We start from the raw sequence: 12,432 nt of genomic DNA, 5'->3' as shown, positions 1-12,432 counted from the left end.
ACAAAAGTTGCTAAATTTCTGATGAAATTTTTTGTTATATGGAAGATGGGGAAGAGAACACTGGGTCATCCATGAAAGTTAAGTTTGTTTCTAGTCAAGAGAAAGGTAAGAACTATGTTTTCTCTCACAGAGAAAATAAATTAGGAAATATGTACAATTTTTTTTAAATATCTGTTTAAAAAATAATTAACTTTTAATAAAATAATAAAACATTCAAGTTTCCAGTTTTACTGAGAGATTTGATTAAACATGACAATAATAAATTTAGTTTAATTAGATTTACCATAAAATTTTTTTTTTTTTTTTTTATCAAACCGGGACATTTCTGAGAGTTTGCTCAAAACATAAAGTAACGTCTTCTACGCTAAGTACTTACCGAGTGGTTAACAAAAAACAACATTTCATAGTAATAATTTTTAATTACTCTTAACTGAACATAACTTATTATTAAAAAGTTATTAATATTTATCACTACCGTGAACTTTCTTTAAAAATTCTTTGTTATCACGTTGAAAAATTCACTACAATTTAGTTCACTATTAAGTTTGCAGCGCAATACAGCTTTTACTGTTGCTTCAGTCATTCTACCTCTTTCTTCAGACCATATGTTATTCATTATTGAGAATATCCTTTCAAGAGGTGAAGATGTGCCTGGCAGGCTGAAAATGTATTCTATAATTTGGACAAGATTGGGAAATGAAATGTTCTTTTCTTTGAAATGACTGAATAGTTGTATCAATTTTTCCTCGCAACTTGCATTTTTCAAAATGTCATAGTTTGCCGACCAAAAAGCTTTTGCAATCACCACTTCATCAAACAGTTCATCCATGTTTATTGCATTATTTGCAAGAGTTCCATTAATTTTTTCACCTGAAGTTTTGATTTCCGACCAAGTTAATTTGTTGTTGTTTATCCAAGTAAAAGATTCTGCTCCACCAAAATTGTTTCCCCAAAGCTCAATGTAAGAAAGACATCGGTCATAAACTTTTGTAAACTCTTGTAATATTATATTAATACTTCCAGTATTTTCCAGTATTCTAAAAAGCTTTTTTGGCTTCTTGAGGTATAAATTTATTATCACGCCTTTCCTCAAGATTTGTTTTTAATTTTCTAAGTTCAATGACAATATCTGTTGGACTCGCTTTTGTACTTTCCATAATCAAGATAGATTTGTTAAACAATTTGAGTTGCCCGTGCACAAACCACAAATACATTTCACCACAATCATTATCAAAGAACTGTTTTGTTATCACCAGACAGTGTTCTTGTGAAATAAAATATGATTTCAGTTCCTCATAGATTTCAAGTATTCTGTCAATAGCTGGAAGTAGTGAAAGAAAATGGGTGTTGCCATGTTGAAGAACCTTTTTATACTCTACGTCTACAAATTCACAGAACACTTTTAGTTGAGTGACTCGAACTGTATAAATGTGCAAATATTTATAAATTTTGACTACTAAAGCTTCTATTTCAATAGGAAGAACATCAACTGCAGTTTGAAGACAGTTGTGAACGATGTGAGCACCACAACCAATGCCCACAATATTTCTTCCTAGTTCCTTCTTCAATCGACTAAATATTGTTTTTTCCTCTGTTTCACAACCCCAAAATTGGTATTGCAGTTATCTCCACAAAATCCAATAATTTTTTTTTGTTATATTATGAGTTTTCATAACTGACATTAAATGATTTGTCAGTATTTCTGCAGTTTCACCGGGAATCGACTAAAAGTCTAACTTTTACTCCACAATCTGGTGCAAAATACTACACAACGCATGGCACAGTTTTAATTTCTTTCCTCTTGGAAGAATCAATTGATATTGTCACAAAATTTGTTTTGTTTAAATCTTCACAAAGTTTCTGAAACAACAGTGGCTCAATCACATTAACAATGACAGCTTCACATTTTGTTCTACCCAGTCTAAACTTTGTTTCAAAAAGCTTTGATATCAATTTAGATGAACAATCGGCAGACTTAAAGCAGAGATTGTGAATAGCAACATGAAATGCAAAAGTTGCTTCTTTAGCTAGCAGCTATTAAAAATTCTTTGTCACTTGGATCGGCACCTTTAAAATATGACAATATCTTAGAGGAAGTTCCTGCCGCTGCTAGACTAGCCTTATGTTTCGCACATGTCAAGTGATTTTTTATGTCCGAACGCCCACCATGCCACAGAAAATTCTGAAGAGCACTGTTCACATTTCACTTTGTCAATATGACCACAAACTTTTTTTCAAAAACGAATAATCCTTTTTTAATTCATCTGTAAACACAGTTTCTTTTTGGCATTTTGGGGTTACATTAATTTGATGAAGTAAAAAAAAATCACAAACAACATGCCGAAAAGAAACACTGACTTGCAATCTAAACTCAAATAAGATTGCGCATGCTCAACAATGACTTGCGACACAGCGTACAAGCTAGAGTCAAAGTGGGATATTTGTGTTGCCTAATCGCTATTTTCCGAGACTGCACTTTTTGTACTACTGCGTGTATATTCTGCACTTTTAAATTTTTACCAAATAACCGGGACAAAATGACAAACTGGCCGGGACCATACCTTCAAACCAGGACAGTCCCAGTCAAACCAGGACGTCTGAAGTATCTTCAGGTGCAAACTTTGTTTGCTTACACTTGGATAAAGGATTAAACTAAATTTATTATAGTCTAACCAAGTGGAAAATAAATCTCCAACATGATTATACATGATTCTCTCAAGATTATGATAGTTATATTTAATTACTGCCATATTAGTTTAAAAAGTGAGTTAAAGTTAAAACTAATGCTGATTATATTTTTCAAACCTCAGGTTATATAATGTAAAAGATGTGGGGATTCACAGAAAAGAGCTCATATTTTCCTCCCTCCCACACATATACAAAATTTCAGATAATCATTGTTATTACAATAACTATCTGAAAGTTAGTTATCAGTAGACCTCATGGAGGTCACTAGACTTATGCAACACCTCCAGGGAGTCCAAAGACTCATTGAGGGAGGACACCTACTCTACAACTCTGTCTATACCACTCAATTCACCTACTACAACGAACTGAAACTACACCAACACCATCTTCCACCAACCATCATCACCAGTATTTTCAAAGAAAGACAATCACAAACATCCATGTCCATGGCAGGATTCGAACCCGCAACCTTTTGGCTGGAGAGTGGATACACTAACCACTTGGCCTGCACGTCTCTCATATTAAACTCTCCAATTTACTCTATTTAAATGGAATATAGGTAGGATCCTTTTTAACGTTATTATTATTATGTGAATGTTGAATTATAACTTAAATTAGAATTATTATCTAGTAATTTGCAAATAGATTACCAACTAAAGTCCTGTATACAACAATGGAAGAACCCAAATCACAACAAGCAACACCAAACTGGACAGAATTGTTCAGACTCCCCAAGGACAGACAGAAGTGGAAAGAGTTCATTCAGCCTCATCATCATCCACATAGATGATGGATGAGAGAAGAAGACTTTGCAAAATAATATTTTAAAAGCAACTAGGTTCTTTCAGACTTATTATTATTACTACACATGAGGTCCACACTAACCATTATTCATACAATACCTATCATATCTCTCCATAAATTAATTCAATGATAGGGCATTCATGACCACCTATGGCAATCTAAACTAGATTGTCACAGGTAGTCATGAATACTGGAAAATTTCCTCAGCATTTGTTCTATTTCTTCCTTTCCTTATCTACAACTGTTTGAACAGAAATTGTTCAAGGTCAGAAGGGTTAAATCTCTCCATTTCTTTGTCTTTGCATTTATTCTATTAAAATCCCTTTAATAAGTAACAATATTGCTATAATTTGCCCTCCTTACTGTTTATCAATTACACTTTGTAGCCCATCCTCATAAGGAAATCTCCAAGGACTGGTCATCATTTTGGTTGCTCCCAATCTTAATCCTCTCCAAATGCTGTATTGGTATAATACTAGCATTTCCATGGTGTCCAAAGACTCATCATGGGAGACCCAATCTATCCACACAGTCTATGATACCTCTCCTTGAACCCATTAACAGACAAAGCACTCACAAGTGACTCTGGCAACCCATTGCACTCATTCACAACTCTCCAAGCAAAATATCTAGTCCTCACACCCCTACTAACCACACCTTTATTCAACTTCCAGGGATGACCCCTTGTTCTGGTCCCTCTAGCCAAGTACTGTAACATTTCTGCTGTATCAATCCTATAAAACCCTTTAAGTAACTTAAATGTTTCTAACATATCCCCTCTTTTTCTCCTATCAACCAACTAATGCAATTCACACACATCCCCAATCTATCCTCACAGGAAACATTCCACAAGTCACTCACCATCTTAGTCATTTGCCTGTGAATCCTCTCTCTGCTGCTTCCTCATCCCCAAGAAACCCAGGGGACTAGACTTGAGCACAGTAATCCAGATGTGGGTATATCAAAGCCTTATAATAAGGAATAACAACTTCCTTATCTCTACATGTTGATGTGTTCTTTAATAGCCAAGTAATCTAATGGACTACTTTAGAGGACATATTACTTACTTTAGATTACTTATTCCCAAAATAAGTAATCTAATGGACTACCTTAGCAAAATTCCCAAAATGATATTAATCCCCAAATGCATAACTTCACGTTTCTCCACATGAAAATGACACTAATTACATTTTGCCCATACTGACAGCCTGTTTAAATCGTCTTGCAAGCTCTCCACATCACCTTGATTAACTACTACTCTACCTAATTTTGCATTATCAGCAAACAACTGAACATGTTCTTTCAGGTTATTTCCTATATCATTTAAATTAAATAGCAATGGTCCCAGCACTAAACCTAGTGGCACACCACTAGTCAGCTGTTTTCATCTCAATTCTGCTCATTCATATACCACCTTTTGATATCTATCTAGCAGCCACCTGTGCCATGTCCATCCCCATGAGATACTGATTGGTCCATAATTTGCTACTGCAGTCTTAGAACCTCCCTTATGCAAGGGAATTATTTTGCCCTTTGAACTCCCTTGGAATTCTACCAGAATTGAGGCTTAAATTAAAGAGCCTAGTCAGAGGCATTGCCAGTTCCCTTGCACATTTGCACAAAACCCTAGCTGACATTCCATCTAATCCCACAACTGTATTTACATTGAGATTCTGCAATATCCTAAGAACCTCCAATTCATCCACCTCTGGTCCCACATCAGTGTCTCTTACACACGTTAAAGCAGTAACCTCACAAAGATGTATACCCTTGCAAAGTGGTCACTTAGTAATTCAACTATTTTTTCTGCTTCTGTCTCCTCGTGACCATCATCACTCATTAAGGTTAATCTTCCATAGTCATTCTTCCTCTTACTTGCCATGTAATGAAAGACCTCTTTGGGATTGCCTTTGGCCTGCTTGGCTAAATTCTCATAATCTGATTTTGCCTTCCTTGCCATGCTGGTCACCTTTCTTACCTAAGCCTTGTATTGATCATGAGTTTGCTAGTCACCTTTCTCTTTATATACCTTCCATGGCATTTTCTTCTTTTGCAGCTCATGCTTAATGATATTATTCATCCATCTACTCCTACCTGATTAACATTCCTCATCTTAGGTATACAATTTAATATTGCTTCCTCTAGATGATCCTTAACTATCTCCCATACACCACTAACATCCTTATCATGCAGTGATAAGGATGATATGCCATGATACAGATTTAAGCTTCTTCCTAAGCTTGTCATAATCACCTGCCATGTAGTTTCACATATACTCCTTCTTGACAGAATATTCCTCATGTTGTACAATCTCCCAGGTCAAGACCACAATGTCACTTTCACCAACTGGAGGCAATATGGTCACCTGGTCATCCTATGACCAGGTCCAATACTCTTCCACCTCTATTCCCCTCCATCACATGCTGCCTTAAATAATTATCTCTTAGTAGGTGTATAAATTCTATTTCTTTCCTGCCATGTGCTCAATCTTCCTTCCAGTCTATATTTCCATAGTTGAAGTCCCCCATAATAATCACTGTTTTGTTTGTTTTTTTTATGTTGGGCCCATATACGAGAGGTTGGCTGGTCCATCTATAGTACTTCAGTACCATATATGGGTAGTGAGATGGGAAAGGAGAAACTTGTTGACTTAAAAGCCTGTATATTGTATTCCTTGGGAAATACATCAGGGGGAAGACTGTTCCACAGTACAGCAGTAACAGGGATGAAGGAGGAGGAAAAGAAACTTGTTCTGTGGGTTTCAAGGTGTACTGTGAAGGGATGTTGGGAGGTAGATGTACATGTTCCAATGGGTTTAGTACAGAGTGGGGGAATTATTGATGCTGCTTCAGATGAGCATTTTCCATGAAAATATTTGTAGAATATGCCTACTCACTGATGAGACCTCAATAAAGGTTGAAACCGGTCTGGGTAGTGACCTTCTCTCATAATGTCGAACAATAATACAGCTCCTAGGAGCCAAGTTCACATTATGGGTAAATATCAAGAATAGTGATCGGAGCTTGCTCCACCTTTGACATGAGTTGCCTCAGCTTGCACTACCTTTAGGGTCAGTTGCTGCTGTATCCAGGTATTTGCTTACGCTTGGAATCGCCGAACTCTAGGGTCAGTTGCTGCTGTATCCAGGTATTTGCTTACGCTTGGAATCGCCGAACTTTATATATATAGTTTCTACTATATTCGGCATGAAACTCTTTGAGTTTCTTATTCGGCTAAGAAACTATATGGGATGTAATATCCCTTAACTTAAACAAGTTATATATGTCGCCGAATTGAAGCCTTTGGCTCTTCATATATCTAATAATATAGAATATACAAATTGCAGAGACTAAACGTCTATGTGAAAGTGGGGGGAGTGAGTTGGTAAGAGATGGATCATTTATCAGTCTAATTGCTCTCCTCTAGTCAAGCATTTTGAGGGAGCTTTTAGGAGCCCCACTCCAAATGTGGGAACAGTATTCGATAGCTGGGTGGATTTGTGATTTATATAAGGTTAACAGCTGTTTTGAAGTGAAGTAACGTCTTGAGCGAAAGAGAAAGCCTAGTTTTTTGGAAGCTGAGGACAATGGTTGTGATGTGTTTATGCCAGGAGAGGCCTGATGTCATGGTAATTCCGAGAAGAGAAATTTCATCTTGTCTGGTAATTTGAGTGTTATCAAAATAATACTGGGGGAAAATGGTTCTTTTTTGTGGGAAATAAGACAGAACTGTGTTTTACTAGTGTTGAAGTTGACGAGGTTATCTGAGTCCCATTGGAGGATGTCTTAGAGGTCTGAATTAAGGGAAGTTGTGGTTGATGTTCTGTGGGTTGAAGTGAGTTGTGTAGGGTAAGGTTTATCAAATGAAAGGGAGGAGTGCAATGTGCTGTCATCTGCAAAACTGTGTATTGGGTTGGAGGTCAACTGAAGTAGATCATTGATGTATAGAAGGAAGAGGGTCGGTGAGAGAACTAAACCTTGTGGGACCCCAGCATTAGTTGTATAGTGAGAGGATAGGGAGCCATCTACCATTACACATAGTGTGCATCCAGACAGGAAACTGGCAATCCATCTGCAGAAGTCCATCGTCCAAATGATGGAAGTTTGCTCAGTAAGCCTTTGTGCAAGATCCGGTCAAAGGCTTTAGAGATATCAAGTGCAACTACTTAGGATTCGCCAAATTTTCCCATGGCATATGTCCAGAGATGGGAGATATATAAGAGCAGGTCACCTGTTGATCGGCATTGACGGAATCCGTACTGGTGGTCGCTTAATAGCTGGGTACCTTCAAGGTAGAGTAGAAGTTGAGAATTGATGGTTTTCTCCATCACTTTAGATAAGATTGAGGTGAGTGAGATAGGGAGGTAGTTAGAAGGCAATGATTTGTCACCCTTTTTGGGAATGGGTTGAATATAGGCCAATTTCCAGACTTTGGGATATATAGTGGAGTAAGAGAGTGTGTACAGACGGCACAGGATAGGAGTCAGTTCTGCTGCAGACCTTCAGGACAATTGGAGGAATGCCATCAGGGCCAGGAGCTTTTTTTTTTGAGTAATTTTGACAACAGGTTTATGATCTCTTTCAACGGGTTTATGAAAAGGATACAGGAGGCATTGTATGTTGGGCAGTTGGAATAACTGTGAGGCATTTGCCATTGTCAGTTATGCGTGCATTGGAGGCAAAGTGTGAAGCCAGGAGATTAGCTTTTTCTGTGGGTGATGTTGCAATTGAGCCATCTAGGTATGATAGGGGTGGGAGTAGTGTAGGGCAAAAGTTGCGACCAATTGCTTTGGCAAAAGACCAAAAGGCATGGCTGCCGCTAGGACAGGCTGCAAGTTTCCTGCTTAATGAAGACATACATTCCCCACAGTTCAGAGAAGTGTGGGGAATGTATGTTATTTACCTGTACTCATTGTGCTAATTTGGCAATGCATTTCTTCCAGATCATCTGTGGAACTCCCTGGCCTATAGAAACAACCAACTGTATATTTTGTCTTACTGGCCTCATCTCACATCAGACTGCTTCAAATAAATTGTCATCTCCTATTCTTTTTAGCTACAATTCATCTGCTATCATCAGTATCACCCCCCCCCCCATTCTATCTTCTCTGAAAATATCAAACCCTTCACATTCTATCCCAGTAACTACCCCATCTGCTGTTAACCAAGTCTTGCCAAAAATTATAGGCATCTGGCATTAGTTGCACAAATCAATGCCAAAAACTCCTCCTTGTTCCTGATACTTCTGGTATTAGTATATTGAAACTGCAGCATCCCTTTAGGCCCTTGCTGGAGAGACTAGATTCCTCACTTGGTCATTCTTGCACTCACTCGCTCGCTTCATGGGTGACGTCACACAATCTCACTTGCTTCTGCCCCAATGGCTTCAGTTTCTCTGAATTTGCACTTCAGCATGCTCAGTGAACAAAGCTCTCTAGACACCTGACCAAAACCATTTGGATGCAGTCCATCAGCATTGTACAAATCCTTCTTTCCATCAAACACAGACCATAGATTCTATATCATTCCTTCTAAATAATCTACATATAGACTCATTGGCTATCACACCCTCCTCCTCAGTTTGCCTGTATCATAACGTGGTAGGAGACTTACAAATCTTCACCTTCTCTGCTCTTCAGTTTTGACTCTTCTAAGAACTACTTAACATCCTCCCTCATACAATACTCCTCACCTCTCAAATCATTTGTACCAACCAAGACAATCATTTCCTTTGACTTAACTTTTTGCAAACAGATGACATGGCTAATGTCATGAATTTTTGCACCCAGAACTTCCTGGAACAATCCTGAATTAAATAGAATTTCTCTGCACTTTAAGAGAAGAGGAGTGTGATAAATAACTGACAATTTAGTAACCAGGGTATTATCTTTTTGTAATTCTTGCCTATAAGCTGCAATTTAAGGGATGTTTTTAGAAATAAGATTCTTTATCTGAAGTGAAGTCAGCTTCTTAAATATAACGCATTATATTCAATAATTCTATATGCTATAAAATACATATATTGCATATTATGGTTTAATATTATATGCATTATAATCAAAGCTGTATAACAATGCGTTGTAAATGCAGCAATCAGAGCTATGGTGATAATCTGATAATTATTCATTCTATAACAGCTTTATCAGGAGGCATATGCTTTATTATAAACAGAAATGTATTATTTTTTATTATCAACACAACTGTCATTTCAAGAGAGATTAGGCCTTATTCCATTATTCACTATACACCGTATGCTAATTTCGGGCTACGGGAATATAACATTTATAGAAGTTACTTTTAAAAAATTAACGATAATAAATACTACTATTATAACTGATTTACTTATTATAGTTCTTTCGTGTGTGTGCGTGCGTTTTTTTTTCAGACTTTACCTTTAAAATATGACTGACTTAACATGCTATGGTATATTTTCTTTACAGAACATGAAATCAAGACAGTTGTAATGACGCTTATATCCATCGCACAATTATTATCACTTACCTGATCACGCTTATATCTGATCTCGAATTTCGTTTACTGCATTCTTTACGTTATTCAGCCCATTTAAAAATAAATAAATGCATATGTTGTTACTTATATTATCATTCAGCCTTCCGCAGGGAAACTACCAAATACTCAATTCGTATAGTATTCTAAAGTAGGTAACTACTCTCCCCGCCCCCATCTTTCAAAGGGCAATTTTGTGAGGATTAAACAGGATTTCTCCACACTTTACGAGAAGCGGAGTGTCCTAAGTAATAGACCATAGCTTTGATTTTGTTATTTAATGAAAATCTTGCTATTTGAAGAATACTAATGAAGAAAATGATAGTGCCAACTGTACAATGGTAGCACAAAAGCAGGTACATAGAATTATAGACTATCTTGCCTTCTAGAGTGGTGATCAAGGTTATGGAGAAATTAGCACCGTCATTATGATTATTAACATCTGAATTCAGAGAGTCAAAGACTCATTACACCATCACACACAAAGTTCATCCAACTGCACCTTAAACCGATCCAATGTGTCTACATTCACAACAAACAATATACTCCACTCTCCATGGAAAGAATCTTCTGCTCAATCCTGCTTATACAGTTTCTAGGAATGGCCTCTTGTTCTAACTACCCCCCTACCATTCTATGAAAAATTTCTTCCGTGTTAACCTGGTAACAACCTCTGACTAACTTATATGTCGCAATCATATCTCCCCTCCTCCTATTCATAAGGCTTTGCAATTTACATTATTTGAATCTCTCTTCATACTCAACATTCCAAAGACCACAACTTACCACCTTTGGTAATCTTTTCTGTTTCGAACATATCCTCGTCACCACGAAACCCAGTGACCAATCGGTGCACAATATACAATATCAATATACAAGAATTGGTTGTGGAACGTAATCTTTAAGAAGCAGGATGAACTTTGTTACATGGCAACCGTGTTTTAATTATCTAGTTACATTTTATAAAAGAAAATAATAATCATAATTATAATCAGCTAACGCCTTTTACTGGGAGCAGGCGAGTCCTTTTACCAATCCAGCTTTTGGAGACTGAGTAGGCAGTTCAATCTCCACCAGTAGCCAGTCACAAATAGCTGGCCCATGACTATCACTAATTATAAGCGGGAACAATGAAGAGACGGTCAAACAAGGGTTGCCATCGTTTGGTACCAAATCCTAAAGTATGTCTTACTGTCTGAAATAATTTCGGTTCTACAATCGATTTTCTTGAGTTTATGGAACGAAAACATCAAGTTTCATGCAGAAAAAAATCCTCTTGTCCAGTTGGTCGATCTCTTAGCCAGCGATCGACTAACTGGGGAACCGGTCGAAAACAGGCTTAGGAAAAGTTCCTCCAGTTCAGCAACTATACTTGAACTAAACTCTATCTTCGAGCAGCCTGGCGCAGAGAATGCAAGAGTCACCTCACTGAGCTACACAGGCTTTATGATCGAAAACGGGTTCTATTTTCAAATAATATTTTATAATGGAATATAGCATGAACAAGAGTGGGGTGGGACGTCCAGGAAACTACATATAGTAAGTATGAGTGCTTGTTGTTCAGGCTATTATTATTATTATTATTATTATTATTATTATTATTATTATTATTATTATTATTATTATTATTATTATTATTATTATTATTATCATCAGTGCTTTTTCTGGCAGTACACAGTACCGGCACCTTTTTTCTAAAGTTTTTAAAAATTTGCGATTTATTGAGAGCAAAATGTATTATAATTATTCTGGTAGATGGTACTGTGTTCACGAATTGAATTTTCAGTTTGATTACTCATAAGTTGGTACCCTGCTTTCCTGTTTCATAGGTTGGTATGCAACCGGAAACAGGAAATAGTGTTCACTTCCGATTGCTTCCAATATCAGTTTATCAGTTCTATATTCACTCTGCAACAGGCAGGTGTTTACGTGAGTTTTAAATTAATCTAAGTTAAATCAGTGCAATCATTGTTCAAAATGAGTAAAATAAGTAGTTAATGACAATGAGTAAAAAAGGAAGGCTGAAGAAGCAGAAATTGTTGTATCTACTTGTGATCCTGTAAAACAGAAAACTAGCACCAGAAATACACTTTGGTGAAAAGGATCATGAAATTAAGACCGAAGATCCACGTGATCAAAAGGAAGCAGATTCTGATAATGATTGGCCCGAATGTTAGACACTTTATTATTATTATTATTATTTATTATTATTACGGGCGACTCCAAGAAGTCCTTAGACTCATCGAGGTAGGCCCTAAACATCATGTCCATCACAATTATTTGACATTCACACAGTCAGTGTCTATCATACTTTGCCTTGAACTCATTCACTGTCATAGCACCCACAGCAGACTCAGGCAGCTTATTCCACTCAGTCACCACTCTGAAAGTAAAAAACCCAGCTCTGACACCCTTACTAACCACACTCTTGTCC

The 12,432-nt window shown here is 36.9% G+C and overlaps 1 protein-coding gene across 4 annotated transcripts in view; it reads right to left on the bottom strand.

The window, feature by feature from the left end:
• LOC150094133 (CBP80/20-dependent translation initiation factor-like) overlaps positions 1–10,687 on the bottom strand; it is a 145,166-nt gene extending 134,479 nt beyond the window's left edge. The window contains exon 1 of one of the 4 annotated variants that reach the window (XM_090412241.1): positions 9,993–10,687. The gene's annotated coding sequence lies outside the window, so the exon portion shown is untranslated. The remainder of the gene's footprint in view (positions 1–9,992) is intronic. The other 3 variants (XM_090412239.1, XM_090412240.1, XM_090412238.1) reach the window with 3 other exon arrangements.
• Between the last annotated feature and the right edge of the window lie 1,745 nt (positions 10,688–12,432).

The sequence above is a fragment of the Typopeltis vanoorti genome, chromosome 22 (assembly GCF_054136105.1).
Source record: "Typopeltis vanoorti isolate ZY-2024b chromosome 22, IOZ_Tvanoo_1.0, whole genome shotgun sequence".
Lineage (NCBI taxonomy): Eukaryota > Metazoa > Arthropoda > Arachnida > Uropygi > Thelyphonidae > Typopeltis > Typopeltis vanoorti.
Note: the sequence above shows the minus strand (reverse complement) of the source record. Positions and strands in the feature narration are given on the sequence as shown.